General features: G+C 47.4%; 1 protein-coding gene across 1 annotated transcript in view; it reads right to left on the reverse strand.

Moving 5' to 3' along the window:
• Nucleotides 1-17,508, reverse strand: part of LOC112408725 (transmembrane protein 132B) — a 220,400-nt gene that overhangs the window by 59,301 nt on the left and 143,591 nt on the right. The gene's annotated exons all lie outside the window — the stretch shown is intronic.

Below are 17,508 nucleotides of genomic sequence, written 5' to 3' on the forward strand. Positions count from 1 at the left end.
GACCCTCGGTTTTCTTGCAATGGGATTACATCACACGAGGACTCTCAGGGGCCCGGTTACACTGTTCTGTCTGGACTAGAGCTTGAAAACATGCTGACGACAGGAAGTGGTTAAAAAAACGGAGCCAGGCAAAGGGCAGGGCCACATTTACCCACATCAAGCCTCAGCCCAGAGGTCCCCTCTCTCCACCTCTGCTGAAGAAAAAAATCCAGTTCCCCCACCGCAGGGAGACCCGTGAACCTCCAGAGTCCCAGGCGCCTGCATTAACCCAGACTGGATTCTCCTCTTCATTTCCATTTCTGTGGGAAGTTTAAGCTATTCAACACTTTCACTGGGAGCTTAGAGCCCGCGTCAAATAGAGTGCCATGATCTAATAACATAATGATTATTTTTTCCGCATAGTCAACTGTGAAGAAAATTATACAGGTTATTTTATCAGATGGTGTTTTAAATGAGCTTGAGTATAAATAGATAACGCAAAGTGACAGGAGCTATTACTGAGAGGAATTCAGGAGAAAGTGAGAGTGTTTTTCTCCTTTGCATATAGGAGGCTGGGGCGAGGCGCAGAGAAAGAAAATCATTCGTCCTCTTGCGGCAAGGAGGCCAAAGAAGCAGTGTTCCTGTTCTCAGCCCAGGCTGCAAGGCACTGCATGCATTTCTGCTTGTCTTTTTTTTTTTTTTTAATTTATTCTATTGAAGTATAGTTGATTTACAATCAATGTTGCGTTAATTTCTGCTGTACAGCAAAGTGATTCAGTTATACATACATACAGATTCTTTTTCATATTCTTTCCCATGATGGTTTATCACAGGATACTGAATATAGTTCCCTGTGCTCTACAGGAGGACCTTGTTGTTTATCCATCCTATGTGTACTAGTTTGCATCTGCTAACCCCAAACTCCCAATCCATCCCCCCAACGCCCCCTCCCCCTTGGCAACCACAAGTCTGTTCTCTATGTCTGTGAGTCTGTTTCTGTTTCATAGATATGTTCATTTGTGTCCTATTTTAGATTCCACATATAAGTGCTATCATATGGTATTTGTCTTTCTCTGTCTGACTGACTTCACTTAGTATGATCATCTCTAGGTCCATCCATGTTACTGCATATGGCATTATTTCCTTCTTTTTTATGGTTGAGTTTGCTTGCCTTCTTGTGTGTCGACCATGGCCATGAAAAGAACAGGCCCAGGCTGGTCCCAGGAGAAGGATGAGAGCCAGAGGCACCCCATGCGACCACCCCAGCTGAACTCCGCCACACTGGCCCAGTTGCCCCAGCTGCCCAGCCACCGCATGAGTGACCCTAAATGACTGTGGCTTTAGGCTGAATTCTATGGAACTTTATCATGCAACGGTAGCAAACCAGTCCAACTATAAAACAAATAGATGGAGAGATATACCATGTTCTTGGATTGGAAGAATCAACATTGTGAAAATGACTATACTACCCAAAGCAATCTATAGATTCAATGCAATCCCTATCAAACTACCACTGGCATTTTTCACAGAACTAGAACAAAAAATTTCACAATTTGTATGGAAACACAAAAGACCCCGAAGAGCCAAAGCAATCTTAGGGCTCTGGGCTTTGTGACAGCCTGGAAGGGTGGGATAGGGAGGGTGGGAGGGAGGGAGACGCAAGAGATATGGGAACATATGTATATGTATAACTGATTCACTTTGTTATAAAGCAGAAACTAACACACCATTGTAAAGCAATTATACCCCAATAAAGATGTTAAAAAAACAAAAAAACCCGAAAGGGTAGAACGTAAAATAAGACCATCTCTTGTTAAAGACAAGACAGGTGCACAGAAAAGAACCTGGAATTACACGCATCACAACGTGCCTCTAGCGAGTGGGAAAAAAGATGATTTTTATTTTCTTCTCTACAGGTGTCTCTGTTTCACATTCTCTTCGATGAGAAAAAAAATATTTTGAAAACTGAAATTATTTGCCTGACTCGACTTCCTCATCCTGTGTATGAAAGAAACAGAAAGGAGGTTTCATTCTGTGCTAGAAAAGCAGTGTAGTGGAAAGGAAATGGGGTCTGAGATCAAAAGCCCTGGGCTTGGTTTCTGCCCCGAACCAACCCCTCACCTGCCTACAAGATACTTCTTTGAGCCATAACGCAGTAAAATGAAATCAAGGCATTTAACAGGATGGTTGTGAGGATTAAGTGTGAAAAATATACACAGAAAAGGCCATTTAATGGTAAATCAGAGTACTCAGCCTCTAGAGGCGAGGCGTAAGAATCCACATTTTAAACTAGCTCCCCTACTGAGTTGAGATGCAAGTGACTAGTTGACATAAATGTTGTTTTATAGGCATTTGATTAAACATATATTACTTTAAAAAAAAAAAAACTAGCTCCCCACATGATTCTAGAACTAAAGAGTAAGAATCTCCGGTCTAAACCATCAAGTGTTCAGAAAAGAAATGGCGTGATTACTTTTCAGTATCTGTAATACTCTAGTAAGCTTAAAGAAAATTATGCTTTCATTCACTGAAAAGGTAGCCTGAAAGGATCCTGGGGAAACATATTTAAACATGATCAGTCAAATCAGAACTCGTTATGGGAAATAACCACTAATGTCTCTTGATGTTAATACATAACCATATATGGTGATGTATCAGTTAAGAGTCCAGTCAGGAGACGGAAACCGCACCAGTCATTTGATCAGGAAAAAATTACGATGGGAATTTCCAACTAATGAAAGGTGGGTAACTAGGAGAGAAGAAAAGAAGTCTAGAGAATCTAAGAATGGCAAACGTGAGCCCCAGTGACCAGCTCTAGGGCTGGGGCGGAGTGCCCAAGAAAGGATAAAACATGAAGCGCATCCTCTCCCCAAGGCTGAGGTTCAGACTCACTGCAGAGGACGTGACTGCGGCCCCGTGCTGATGGAGAATACGCTGGGGGCCATGGGCAAGCTGGTCCCCAGCAGGTGAGCAGGAAGTCACCCACCTGCGGGCCAGTGAAACTCACTGGGTGATGATCACCACAGTGTCTTCGCATGCTGTTGGGAGCTGTGCCACAGGGGACAAAAACCAGACCACAGTGAAGTCAGTTAGAAAATCCTGGCCCCTGCTACATCTTGCCCTGTCTCTCCAGCGGCCTCTGCTGGAAAACTCCAGCAGTGCACCAGCTGACAAAGGAAAAAAATGTTTGCAGGGTCCAGCTCCAAGATCCCACAGGAGGAAGAGAAGGGCAGAGTGGGAGCTGACAGGCAATAAAATGACAACTGGCACAGCGCTTGTTAAATGTTCTTGAAGGTTCGGGAGCACTTGTACTCTGAAATTCCCTCCATATCCTAATACAAGAATACAACACTCTACGGCGTTAACTTTCCCTAGTCTGGGTGTTCTAAATCTATGATCAGTGAAACGTGAACCTATCTGAAAAGGTTTGCTAGATGGTTACAATAGTTCGTTTTAGCAGAATCTGAATTTTCAAGAAAGGAAACGAAAACCGAGATGTTAAGGAAAAAAGCAAAAGAGGAATGAACTAAAAAATAAAACGTATCTCCCAGGCCAGTCCTGAAGACCTTCCATCACATCTGTGATCTTTAGATCAAGAAAATAGAGTGACCAAGTGTTCCTGAGAGATATAGAAGCTCTCTGCCATGTTCCCACCGAGCAGAGAGGGCTGAAATCCATTGCCAAGGAGGGCGCTGCTGACCTGTTTCCCACCTTCTTGCCTCGGTTGAGCAGGAACAAGCATAATTAGCTCCCACCTCTGGCGCCTGTGCCATGAATAAGCACCCTCTCCAAGAACACCTTGACACAGAGCAGGACCTGAAAGGCAGGCTGAGACCTCAGAGTGTGGGCGCAGCCACAGAGCCGGGAAGGCAGACTCCCGGGGAATCAACCGCCTTCGTTAACCTCAGAGATTAACCCGTTAAACACCTGGCAGCTGTGGTAACACACTGCTTATTATCACAAGAAGCACAACTTACCTCCACGACGATAAACAACACAGCACAACAGCAGACAAAGTCTGCCTCATGCAGGAACACTTGCAAACGCAGCTGATATCCAATCACCTATTCTTAGAAACTTCCTTCGGGCTAACCATTTCCTATTACGTAGAGGCAAATTTAAAGGGGATCTCTGGTAACAACAAATGTAGCTGATGATCAAGACTTTACTCCTAATTCATAATGAAATCCAGAATCCTCAAATGGTTTTCTTGCAGGGCAAGAAAAGGAACCAGCTCGAAGGCTCCCCATCAAAAAGCACACTTGTGGGCTTCCCTGGTGGCGCAGTGGTTGAAAGTCCGCCTGCCGATGCAGGGGACGTGGGTTCGTGCCCCGGTCCGGCAGGATCCCACATGCCGCGGAGCGGCTGGGCCCGTGAGCCATGGCCGCTGAGCCTGCGCGTCCAGAGCCTGTGCTCCGCGGCGGGAGAGGCCACAACAGTCAGAGGCCCGCATACCGCAAAAACAAAACAAACAAACAAAAAGCACACTTGCAATTCTGCTCCTTGATAATGTCTCAGCGTCCTTCAGTGTAAGTCCCATCCCGTCCTGCCTGGACCATTGCAGTAACTGTACAGCAGATCTTTAGAATTTATTCCTCTTGCATAACTGAAATTGTACCCCTGTTAAATAGCAACCTCCCATTTACTCCTCCCTCCAGCCCCGTTCTACTCTCTGCTTCTACAAGGTTGGATATTTTAGATTCCTCACTTAAGTGAGATCATACAGTATTTGTCCTTCAGTGACCGGCTTATTTCACTTAGCAACATGTCCTCCTGGTTCATCCTTGTCATTGCACAGGACAGGATTTCCTTCTTTTTTAAGGCTGTGTAATATTCCATTGGATGGCTCCATCACTTTATCCATTCACCTGTCGAGAGACCTTTAGACTGTTTCCAGTCTTGGCTACTGTGAATACTGCCGCAATGGACATGGGAGTGCAGGCATCTGTTAGAGATCCTGCTTTGGGTTTTTTTTTTTTTGCTTTGTTTGGAATTTTCCTCTCTGGGTTCTATCACATGTACCTTATCCACTGATGTCAGGGTCTTTCCTTCAGATATAAAAATCATGACCCAACTGGCTCAAACCCAATCGCACTGCATTTTGGAGACTGGGACTAGGGAGATGAGCGGAACGAGCCTGTTCTCCTGTCCCCGTCCTTCCTCTTTGCTCTCACGCCCACCACCCACCGATCCACATGCGAACCTGGTCCTGGAGAGGCTGATGTTAAGCCCGGTGACCTGTGGTATCTGCAGCACTGCAGGCACCGCAGCGTTTTATAAACGTGTGACTGTGTGCCTGTCCTCAGGAGGCTTAGGATCCCAAAGATAAGAACCCTGTGGAGCTGCCGGGCGGGGGGACCCGGCCACGTGCTGCGCCTCGCGCTGTTTAAAAAGAGTTCAAGCCAATCAAAAACGCCATCTTGGCAGTTTGCAAAATTAAAGTTATTTAGAAAAAGATGTGCTGGACTCTGCGATAAGCTATGCAAAGAAAAAAAAAACATTGCAACATTTATTTGCCGTTTCTCTCAGGCGGGGCCGATGTACAGCTGGTGTGCGCTGGGGGGAGAGGAGGGACTTCGACAATTACAAGCTGCATCTAGTCCCATGGGTCATGTGAGGTCAGTGACCATGCCACCCTGTTAGGAAATATTTTTAATTTCACCACTATTCTTAAATGTCTCCCATTTAAGCATGCTGGGTTACTAATAAAAAGAAGTTGCTGACATCTATCGTATTCTTACTTTGTAACAAGAACTGCACATATACTGTTGCCTCATTTAATCCTCAAAGTAACCTGCTGAGGTTGTCCTAGTAGGAATTATATTACATACCCCTTTTGCAGATAGGATGACTGAGGCTCCAAAGGCCGGCTCAGATCACAAAGTTTAAGTAAATGGCAAGTTAGATCCAAGCTGTGGCAGCCTGACACCTCTTAAGCACACATGCCTCCACACTTCCCCAGCTGTGGAGAAGGGGCTGTCCCTTCACTGACCAGCACACAGGTGGGCAAAGTCCTCTTGTTTGCTAGGACTCTGGTTTGTCATTTCAAACAGGAACCTCACGGATGGACCTAGAGTCTGTCATACAGAGTGAAGTCAGAAAGAGAAAAACAAATACCGTATGCTAACACATATACATGGAGTCTATAAAAAAAGGTCATGAAGAACCTAGGGGCAGGACGGGAATAAAGACGCAGACCTACTAGAGAATGGACTTGAGGACATGCGGAGGGGGAAGGGTAAGCTGGGACAAAGTGCGAGGGTGGCATGGACATATATACACTACCAAATGTAAAATAGCTAGCTAGTGGGAAGCAGCCGCATAGCACAGGAAGATCAGCTGGGTGCTTCGTGACCTCCTAGAGGGGTGGGATAGGGAGAGTGGGAGGGAGGGAGACACGAGAGGGAAGAGATATGGGGATATATGTATATGTATAACTGATTCACTTTGTCATAAAGCAGAAACTAACACACCATTGTAAAGCAATTATACTCCAATAAAAATGTTAAAAACAAACAAACAAGCAAACAAAACAGGAACCTGAGTCTCAGAGGAGGCCCCTGGAGGTCAGTACCCAGAAACACTTGCATATGGGCAACTCCTTCTTGTGACAAATAATCCAGTTCACCCGCCAACAGCAAAAGAGATTTTTTTTTCAAAAAGAAATTTATTTCTTCAGAATACAGCCTCCGTGTTAAACAGAAGCACAAACCCTTCACCTAATTGATCTCAATTTTGTCATTCAGGGCTCATCACCCAACAGAACAGAACAATTCCCGAGCAGGAGTCTTTGCTGGATGTGCCGCCTGACGGAGGTTTTTGGTGAGATAGATAGGTCGTAAGTATTCACGGTATTGACAGAGCCTTGGAAATCTGTCATGTCACATTACTGTAACAGAAACACCCAGACTTCCATCCCTTCGTTCCCTCAACTGATAGCCACCAGTTTCATCCCTAGGCTTGCTTCTTGGGTCTGTTTTTCCAGTTCATCTTCAGATATTATATGTCAGCAAAGGTTTGCCAGAAAGGCACGGGTCAGTGGAACCAAACATCTTAATGGGCTTTTTCCTTCTCCTTTTCCACTTAGCTGACTCCAGTTCACTCTCCAAGGGCAATCTTTTTTATACTGTTATTTTTAAGTAAGTTAGGAAATGACAGAACAGCTACAGCCAGCTATGGGGCCACTGCGGCGATAGGTTCACTGAATATGCTCACTGGTATCACGTGTCAGGATAACGCTCGGCTGTGGGGAGTTGACCTGCATCCCGCAATTTGACAGGTGCCTGTGGTGGCACTTACAAAGTGTGTGGCTTCAATCTAACCAAAATGGTTATTTCTGGTCATTTGTAAAGTATGTCCACTGGACACACCTTCTCCTGGACAATTCAAATTGCTCCTTTCAGCTGTGAACAGGTTGGCTCAATCAGGTGAAACTCTGACTATATAGCCAAGGGAACGGCTGCTTGCAGACCACCTTGCTCTTTTTTATATATAAGGAAAGCCTCAAAGACGGAGCTGAGTCAGGCTTACCCTGGATTCCTATAGCAAGGTGTTGTTACACCGACTCACTAGCTTTGGTGGAAGAAGCGGGACGCAGGTCATCTGGATGGACTTTGGAAGTCAGGGTTCCACAAACATACCTTTCAGAGGCATTGGAATCTCTTTCTTTTCCTGGTAAGTGGAGTCTAATCAACACTACAGAATGTGAAGGCTTTGTAGCTGATTTAATGACTAAAGACCTAATAGGCTTTTAGAGTCATTTTCCAGAACATCAAATCGCACTGAAGATGTTGAAGGTGTAGGAGGCCAGAGTTCTAGAAACAAGGTATCAGCAGGGCTGTGCTGCCTCTGATGACTTGAAGATTCTAGGTTCTCCCTTGCCTTCTAGCTTCAGGTGGCCCCAGGCATTCCTTAGCTTGTGGCCACATCACTCCCATCTCAGCCTCTGTCATCACAGGGCTGTGTGTGTGTCTGCGTCTCTGCGTGTCCCCTCCTCAACAGTACACTGGGCGTTGAATTTAAGCATCCAGTATAACCTCATCGTAACTAATCACATCTGCAGAGACCCTTTTTCCAAATAAGGTCACATTCTGAGATTCCAGTGGACGTGAATCTGGGCGGGGGAGGGACACTATTTAACCTACTACAGGGGTAAGAAGCAGGGAGGGGCTGCACATAGGCCACCGACCTGCCAACACCTTGTTTCTAGAACTCTGGCCTCCGGAACGATGAGAGAATCCACCCCTGTTGTGTTAAGCCATGCCGATGGTGGTAATTCTTCATGACAGCCCCAGGAAAACTCACAGACTATTGACTGATCACCAGTTTCACTCTTGCCTCTAACAGCCCCTACACCTTGGCACATGATCTAGAACCCACTTTTCACCTCTAAACCAGGTGGAGCTTTACAAGATTCATGGTAGTAGAAGAAAAAAAAAAGGGAGAGAGAGAGAGAGAGAAAAAAAAGAAAGAAATAGAAACAACCTAAATATTCATCAGTAGGGAAATAAACTATGGAATAGCCTACCACAGACTACTAAAGAGCAGTTTTTAAAAAAATGAACGAGGCAGCTCTAATTCACACGGGTATGAAAAAGCCTCCGAGACACAGTATTGGCTGTAAAGAATGTGATACACAGCACAATGCCCTTTGTTTTCACACACAGCCACATATAAAACAAAATCCTTTGTTGTCTGCAGCCACATATCTGTGTATGAAGGTAGATACAAAGCCCTGGATGAAAAAAATAAAAGGATAAAATGGAGTTCATTTAGGGAAGGGGGTTGGAATTGCAGGTAGTCCGTGAACGCTTGAGCCTTATCCGTAAGATTTTAGGAGGATGCATTCAAGCGCTATTCAGTTCGATTTTACTTTTAAGTTTTAAACAAAACAAAAGACAAAGGACAGGGGAAAAAGCTATCCACAAGCCTTCAAAGCTTTCTGAATTACCGACTTAATTACTTAAGACCCCCTGGAGCTGTAACAGACCCCAAGAGGCCCAGGAGGTGCCTGCTGGACCTTGCCTGGGGCAAAACATCCCTCCTTAGAGCTGGATCTGGGCTGGAGACTCCCAGGACAACGTCTGCCCCCTCTGCATCCTGGGCCACATGCAGAGCAAACGGGCAAAGAAGAAAACAGCCACAGAGGGAGGGAGAGAGACGCCCTGTGACATGAAACAGGAGCTTCACGAGATTTAAGTCCCTGATTGTTTTGTGCCACCAGGACTACGATCCCAAGAAAATACAGGGTGTACAGAACACTTGGAATTTCAACAAGGCAAGCGGAGTGAATTGCAGCCACTGGACCGGCAGCCTGGACCCAGACAGCAAGGGAGCAGAGTGCCAACAAATCAATATGGTTTCATATGGCTTTGCCCTGGGCGGCCGGGATGGGGAAGCAGGAGGAGGAACGCCTCCCTCTATGGGAGCAAGAATCGAAGAAAAAGAAAGGAAAACATCTTTCAGAGATATAGCTCCCCACCTGCAAGCTAGAGCCAGAATGCTCATCAGCCTGGGCTCCCCTGACACGGTCCCCCTCCGGCTCTGCAGGCTCCCACCGTGAAAACTCCTCGCTACACGTCACACCTGTGTCTTGTCTAATCCAATGACCTCAAAATACCACGGTGCCAGAAGTCCCTTCTCTTGTCCACTCTGCGTGCTACTACCGTCCTGAGCTAACGGCCACCACTCCTATTTCGGACAACTAATTTAACGCCAGGCTCTATTCTGGGAAATTCCCACATGCGACTTCACCACAGCCCTGGGCCATTTTCCCAATGGGGAAACTGAGCCATCACAGAACACTTAAGTCACTTGCCCAAGGTCACGCAGCTGCGGAGGCACTGCCTGACACAGAACCTGTGAATATGTGACCTTACACAACCGAGGGGCTTTGCAGATGTGATTCAGTTAAGGATGCTGAGCTGGGGAGAGTGTCCTGCGTTATGCAGTGGCCCAGTGTGATCACAAGGGTCCTTACAAGAGGGAGGCTGGAGGGTCAGCGTCAGAGAAGGAGACACGGTAACAGAAGCAGAGGTCAGAGTGATGTGTGACATGGGGTCATGAGCTAAGGAATGCGGGCGCCTCTCAAAGCTGGAAAGGGCAAGGAAAAGATTCTCCCCTAGAGCTTCCAAAATAATGCAGCTCTGCCGACACCCTGATTTTGTCCTCTAGACCCGTCTCAGAATTCTGATGTCCAGAACTGCAAGATAGATTTGTGTTGTTTAAAGCCACTGTGTTTGCGGTAATTTGTTACAACAGCAAGAGGAAGCTAATACAGACACCAATAACTGGACACTGGAAAGCCCATGAAAGGTTATCTGTTACTACCAAGGCCTGCAAAAGCTGCCCCTGGCTTCCTCTCCAATCTCATCTCTTTCCCCTGCCTCCCCCGCTGACCCCCGCCTTGCGGTCTACATTCCAATAGCCTGGCCTTCTTTGAGTTCCTCGAATAAACCAAGTTTAATTCTGCCTGACGATACACACTGCTCCCTCCGCCTGAAATGCGCTTCCTGCACAGCCCTCCAGAGCTGGCTGCTCGTCAGTTAGTTCTCAGAGCAAACGCCAGGTCCTTAGACAGACAGCTTCCTGATCACTTAGCACTGCCCGCCTCCATCCCAGGGTCTCTGTTCTGTGACCCAGCGTGAATTTCTCCACAGCGTACATCACTGTCTGAAGTGATCAGATGTACTTGTCTCTTATATTCCGTACTCTCCTCTCCTAGAATGTAAGCACCGGGAGGGCTGGGACTCTGTGTGTCTGTTCATCGTCATTCACTAGAACACAGAGTAGACCCACAAATATTATTTGAAATAAAGAAGTATTTGTGCCCAGGCCTTGCTGTAAAGTTTCAGGCCAAGACGGCTAAAAAGGCATCTGATTATCTCTTGCTTTTTCCTTGCTTGTGTGCCCAGTTGCTTAGAAACTCACCAAGCAGGTTCATTTGTTGATTCCAACGTTTTGAAAGATAATGTGTTTCTGATCTGCATGAGTAGAGCTGGGCTTTTTAGTTTTAAGAACTGTAGTGGAATGGTGGGCTGCAACCCTAAACTCCAAGCCACCCACGGAAATAAATCTCTAAGCTCAAAGTTGGGTAATTGGACATAAAACTGCAGAGAGTTGAAAGGGAATGAAGGACAGAGTTGGGGGGGGGTGGGGGAGAAAAGAAAACTCATGCTTTCATAAAGAAAAGAAGGGCTTTTCCTTATGAAGGGAAGAGAAACAGGCACAAAGTTGGCATTTCCCAGCCATGGAGGGGGCAGCACAAAGACTATTTTTAAATTTTAGATTTTAAAGATGATGCAGAGAACATCGTTATTGCCCTAGGTTGCGACACTCCTCTTTTCTGACTGCCCTTTTTAAGATGGGATTTTTGAAGGTGTTGACCATCTGTGCTGTCTGCTAAAATGGAAACATGAGACACAATGGTTTCCAAGGCCTGGTGATCAACTCAAAATTTCCATCAATTCCATTTTATCCCTTTCCATGCACCAAAAAGTAATGAATCCACCACACAGTGTATGCTAAATAAGTGGTCGATTGTATAACGATTGACCAGATGGATGGACGGATGGACGGATGGATGGATCGACGATCAATCGATGGATCGTTCGATGGATGGATCGATGGACCATCGGATGGATGGAGGGATGGATACATGGATGGATGGGCAGATGAATGGACAGATGGGTGGACGAATGGACCAAGAGATGGATGGATGCATGCATGCATGGATGGATGGATGGATGCATGCATGCATAGATGGATGGATGGATGCATGCATGGATAGATGGATAGATGGATGGATGGATGGATGCATAGATGGATGGATGGGTGGATGCATGGATGCATGGATGGATGAGTGGGTGGATGAGTACATCACCACTCTCTGTCCTTCTACAGACCCTCCTGCCTGGACTATTGCATCAGCCCCACCCTGGCTTCCACGCCTGGGGTCTCTTCCCAGTTTTATTATGATTTCCCCTAAAGCTGCATATTTACCTTCTTGAAGTAGAGGTTGGTTTGCTACCCGAGGGGTGTCCACAGCACCCCACACTACACAGGCTCACACACTGTGGCAGCAACCTTCTAAATCGTAATACTGGGGTTGAAGCCCAAGATAGCAGTCCCTCCTCAGAGGAGGCTGTGAGGTTGAGTGAGATGTTCAGGGGGCAGCAGCCGCCTTGACTACCTACCCACCATCATCATTCCTCTCCATCCTGCACCACAGCTGTATCTGATTCATCAAATCGAGCTCTTTCTTTCCTCTAGGTGGAGAATCCACCACCTGTACCGAGATTGAACTTCTGTTTGACCTTCACCCAAATCTGACACATATATTTACACGTGGTCGGACAGCACAATGGTGATGATGAAAACAACGATGGCTAAATATCATTGAGTGTTTACAATGTGCCAGGCCAACGTGCTCCTCTTTTTTTTTTTCCACAATAGGCACTTGAGTTTGTTAAATAATTTGGGTTAAGCAAGGGTTGAGGAGTAAAATGGAATTGGGGGTGGAGGGAGTGGATCTCAAGGAGAGTTTGGGGTCCTCTCCCTCCCCTGGATTTTTGTCAGCTGTGTTCCTGCAGTACATCTTTAATCCTCATAAAACTCTAAGAGGCAGGCAACCTCATTTTTACATTTTACAGATGACGAAGGTTGAGTTTCAGAGAGGTTAAGTGACTTGCCCAAGATGACAAAACTAGTAAACACTGGGGTCCAAATTTCCATCTAGGCAGGCTGACCCAAGAGCCTGTACTCTTGACCAAAATATTTCCTTGACAACTAACTCAAAGGAGAAAACAATTGAAAATTTTGTCAGTATGGACGCCCGCCCCCCCCAACCAGGTAAATCAATAGGATAACAAAACTGGCAGAAACCCATTTCAGACTTGTGACCTCCAGACTCTTAAGATAATAAATTTGTGTTCCTTTAAAGCATTAAGTTTGTGGTGATTTGTTACAGCAGCAAAAGGAAACTAATACAGCAGATGAGGGCTATCCAGCTAGTGGGTTCAGGTTCTGATGGTAAATATAACCATTTGCTCATTTGCTGAGCAGATACTGTGTATCAGGCACCACGTTTGGTGCTGAGAAAACATCTGGTGAGCAAAACAAACAGGGTCCCTCCCATTGAGGAGCTTGTGATCCAGTGGAGGAAGACAGAGAGTATTCTGGTCATCAATTCAGTGCCTCTTGGCTCCAACCAAATTCACCCCTCATGACCTGCTCTGGGAAAATGGATCTGAGCCTTTAACAGTTGTCCTTTGCCGATGGGCAAGAGTTACGCTATGTCAGTAGGGGGCGCTGGAGAGACACTTGAGTAGGAAAGTGTGTGCTTTCTGATTCTGGGGCACTCTTCCAGCACTGGTGGCTCCCCCCGCCCCAACCCTTGTGTCCACCTCCTGCAGCACCCAGTGCCCTGCAGCTTTCACCAGCGTCCACTTTGAGTGGTTTGGTAGCAAGCGCTTCTGAAGAGACAGCTCCCTGTGGACAGCTGTCCCCAGACTTCCAGCCATTTCCACTGGTATGCTACCTCAGCAGCTTCTCCTCATTCAGTGGGCTGTGAGTGCACCCTCTCCAGCGAGGTCTAGATCTCGGAAGGTTGGGGGAAGGCCTCTGGCTCAGATGCCCTAACTCCACCCCAGGGCAGTGGAGGCTCCTGACTCAGCCATTCCCATATTCTTCAGAGTTCTCTTCACTTCTTAGCAAGCAATCTCTCATCACTCTAGTCCCTGTTATAATTAACGGTCCTTTATATCAACCTCTCCCTGCTCAAATTCTTTCTCGTGACTGGAGCCAGACTGAGACAGGCAGTGCATAAAGCATCACGTAAATAAGCATGAATTATAGACGAAAGAGAGAACGAATTTAGCTGGAGTGGCCAGGAGAACCCTCTATGAGAGTTGGCTTTGAAGGTGAAAGAGACAAGAAATCAACCAAATGGAGCGCTCTGGGCCAAGGGTGAGCCATGAGAAGACGTGAGCAGGACCGAGGCTCAGCGTGGCCAGGTGCTGAATGCACAGGCTTCCGGGACACCTTGGGACCTCAGACTCACATCGTACAACAAAAGGGCATCGGCCGGAGCCTGTCTGCCCTCAGATCCATTCCCAAGCCTTCCCCTGATGGGTTCTGGCTCCCAGAGGCGCTGACCCCAAAGACGGTGTTCCTTAGGGGACCCCATCCCTGGGCCCCAGGATCACCTCCTCCTGCCTCCCAGCACAGGGGTGGGTAGATTCCCACTCCGGCTATGGTTCCTGAGTTTCCTGTGTTCTGTTCCTGGCTTATCATCTGTCCTACTTCCTGTGTACCTGAGTGCTAGTGCTTCCACTTCAAGTTTTTCTGTCCTAACTACAAAAGTGGCTTCCAGCCCTCAGCAGACTGATACAATAACAAGCCCAATTTTGTTTGAACATTCCATGGACGAGTAATCTAGCACCCTCACATCACGCATAAGTGGTCCAGGGTTAGTTGCCACTGAGAAGAAGTAGGAGGAGGGGGAGGGGGATGAAGGGAACGGAGAAGAAGGGGGGCGGGAAGGAAGAATTACATAAAAGTTACTTACACCCTAAGAGCAGTAGGCAAAATGCTCCCCTGAAGGCCACTCTGCGGCAGTTACGGGTTTGGAAAGCAGCTAAAACAACTGATTAAAGAGAAAAGATGAACTACCAACTCTGGTTCCACCGCAAACTTTACTAAATAGCTCTGGTCCCTTGGAAGCATTTCAGAGCCACTCTTCACAGGGATGCAGGAGGTGCGCTGCGATACATGACACCACTCAACCATCCAACCCTGGCACTTCCCAGCCAGTGGGAATTAAAGCCAAATGCGAGAAACCATCCCTAAGTAAAGATCAGCCAGATGGGGAGACACTAATCGTCACAGACCTGCGGTGAGCACAGCAAACAGACACCAGCCTCCTCGGAGAAGCCAGGGAGAAGCAAGCAGCTCAGACGGCTCCAGCGGGGGAGAAGCTGGGGGATGGCGGAGCGAGTGCCACAGAGAACAGACCAGCGCCGGCAATGCAGCCAAAATGAGCGCACCGCTCGCATCCGCTGGACCCCTCCCAGGGCTGCACCAGGCACCTGTCACTAATACAGGAACAGCACAGAAGATGAGCCCCATGGGGGAGTGTTGGCAGCCGAGGAAAGGTTGTCCGAGCCAACCTGTATCTTGCCCTCCTTTCCTGTTCTGCCAGGCTCTCCATCCTTGCCCACGTTTCACCACCTCCTTCTGCCCTAGGTTCTGTCCCATCCCACCATGTGCCCTGACCCAGTGACGAGCACCCCACTCAGACCAGTGCCATGAGTTAGGTCTTCAGGCAGCATCGTGACAGAAGAGTTCACCTCTGGCCAAAGAGCATTGGAGGGTCTCACCAAGCAAAGGTCTCATTGGGAAAGGCCACACTAGGAGACAATATGCGCTGAAGCCCTATAACAACAGAATAATAGTCCCCATTCACCAGTATTCTCCTTAGGTTACTTTATTACAAGATGCTAACATTAAAGTTCTGACCAAGGATACACTTTCTGTCCAAGATGCTCACCTCTGCCATCACGGCGTTAAAGCAAACCTAGACAATTCAGAACAAATGAACAGGCTGTGTTCCAATAAGACATTTTCTACTAACGCAGGCGGCAAGCTGGATTGGTCGGTGGGCTGTACTGGGCTGACTGCAGGTCCATACCCCGTCCTGGTTCCAGCCTCCTGGCAGGTCAATATACATCACTTTCTAGCTCCTCTCGGAACCAACACCTGCCCACAAGAGAAAGGCACGACACTCATCCTTACAAGAGCAGGAGGCTGCAGAAGCCCCAGGGAACTGACTGGTACTCATGAGACATACAGCAAAATCCTAAGGACTTCGAGTAAAGAGATAACACAACCTCAGCCAGATCTTGGTCGATCTGGAGAATTGATAGAAAAGGTCCTGGGAAAGGGAACATAGGACTGTCTCACTCTGTCCCCAAATCCCCATCCATCCACCTCTGCCCCTTCACGGGGCTCTTTCCCACGGAACTGTGGCCGCCCTCAAACCAAAATGCAGATCACTGCTGGTGTAGATCATCTCCAACCGTGTAGCCTTCAAGAACTAGATGATCCCGGTAGCTCAGATTACAGCACGGGATTCAGTCATTCACTTGACAGATCGTAAGTGCCCCAGGCATTGTTCTAGGTGCTGGGGACACAGCTGTGGACAAAACTGATGGGAAGCCTACCGTCATGGATCTGTCCTTCTGGGGAGGAACACAGATGATGAATCGTAAACCTCAAACACTGATAATATCTATGAAGAAGATGGAAGAGGATGAAGATGTAGACAGAGAGGGATGGGCAAGGGGAATGGAGAGCCAGCTTGGCTTTCCTGGTCAGGGAAGGTGCCTCTTAACAGTCGAATCAAGAAGGAGCCAGATATGGGGAGACGTAGGGAAAGGGAGTTTTGGGGCAAAGAGTCAATAACACAAATATGGGGATTGCAGAATTAATTGTAGGACAGAGGGTTTTATGTGCAAGGATCTCACCCCTGGTATCCAACTTTGAGTAGGGATGATAGAAGTGCCCCCAGACTGTCCTAGAATCGCTCGGTGTGGACACCCATGCTTTGGTCCCAGACAGGAAGGTCAAAGCAGTGCAGAATGTATTTGGACATTTCCAGTGTGGGAAAGGGCATTAGCAATATTGCACTCCCAGGGTTTATTATCCCTGTGACCCATCGGCACCACCTTTTAAGGTTCTGGAACCTTGTCCACGACACTGTTCTCAGAGACGTTCCCTGAGCCTGACTGTGAATAGAGCTTCGGCCAAGCTCAGAGGAGAGAGCTGGTCACCCCCAGGCCAGAAACAGAAACACGTGTGGTTTTATGGTCTCTGGGACCCTATCCAGGTTCATCTGGTCAGTTCCCAATAAGGCTCTTTCGGTCCATCTGCATTTTAGAGTTTGCCAATCCCCAAGCTACATGGGAACTCTCAGGGCAATTGACCAGGGGCTGCTTACTCAGCATATAGAGAGGCCGTTCCCACCACACACTCCTGATGCACTTCAATGACCAGGGGCTGCTTACTCAGCATATAGAGAGGCCGTTGCCACCACACACTCCTGACGCACTTCAATGCAACTGTCTTCACCCAGGACAACACTCGGTCCCGAGATGCACACAGGCTGAGCCAATAAAAAACACGGGCTCCCCGGGACACGGTTCAGCAGTATCCACAAAGGAAGGCGGATTTACACAGCAGGCCCTAGTTTCCAAGGAGGCGTTACAGAAAGCAAGTAAATAAAATATAACTTAAGTGTATTTCCCCTGCTCAAGCAACTTCAAGGTGCATAGAAAACAGCAGATTATAAAATGCTCACGTTTCTTTGAATATTAAAAGTACTCAGGGAATTCCCTGGCGGTCCAGTGGTTAGAATTCCGGGCTTTCACTGCCAGGGGCCAGGGTTTGACCCCTGGTCGGGGAACTAAGATCCCACATGCCACACGGCGAGGCAAAAAAAAAAAAAAAAAAAAAGAAACAAAAAAAAAAATT

This window comes from Neophocaena asiaeorientalis, unplaced genomic scaffold (assembly GCF_003031525.2).
Source record: "Neophocaena asiaeorientalis asiaeorientalis breed wild unplaced genomic scaffold, Neophocaena_asiaeorientalis_V1.1 scaffold77, whole genome shotgun sequence".
In the NCBI taxonomy this organism is placed as follows: domain Eukaryota; kingdom Metazoa; phylum Chordata; class Mammalia; order Artiodactyla; family Phocoenidae; genus Neophocaena; species Neophocaena asiaeorientalis.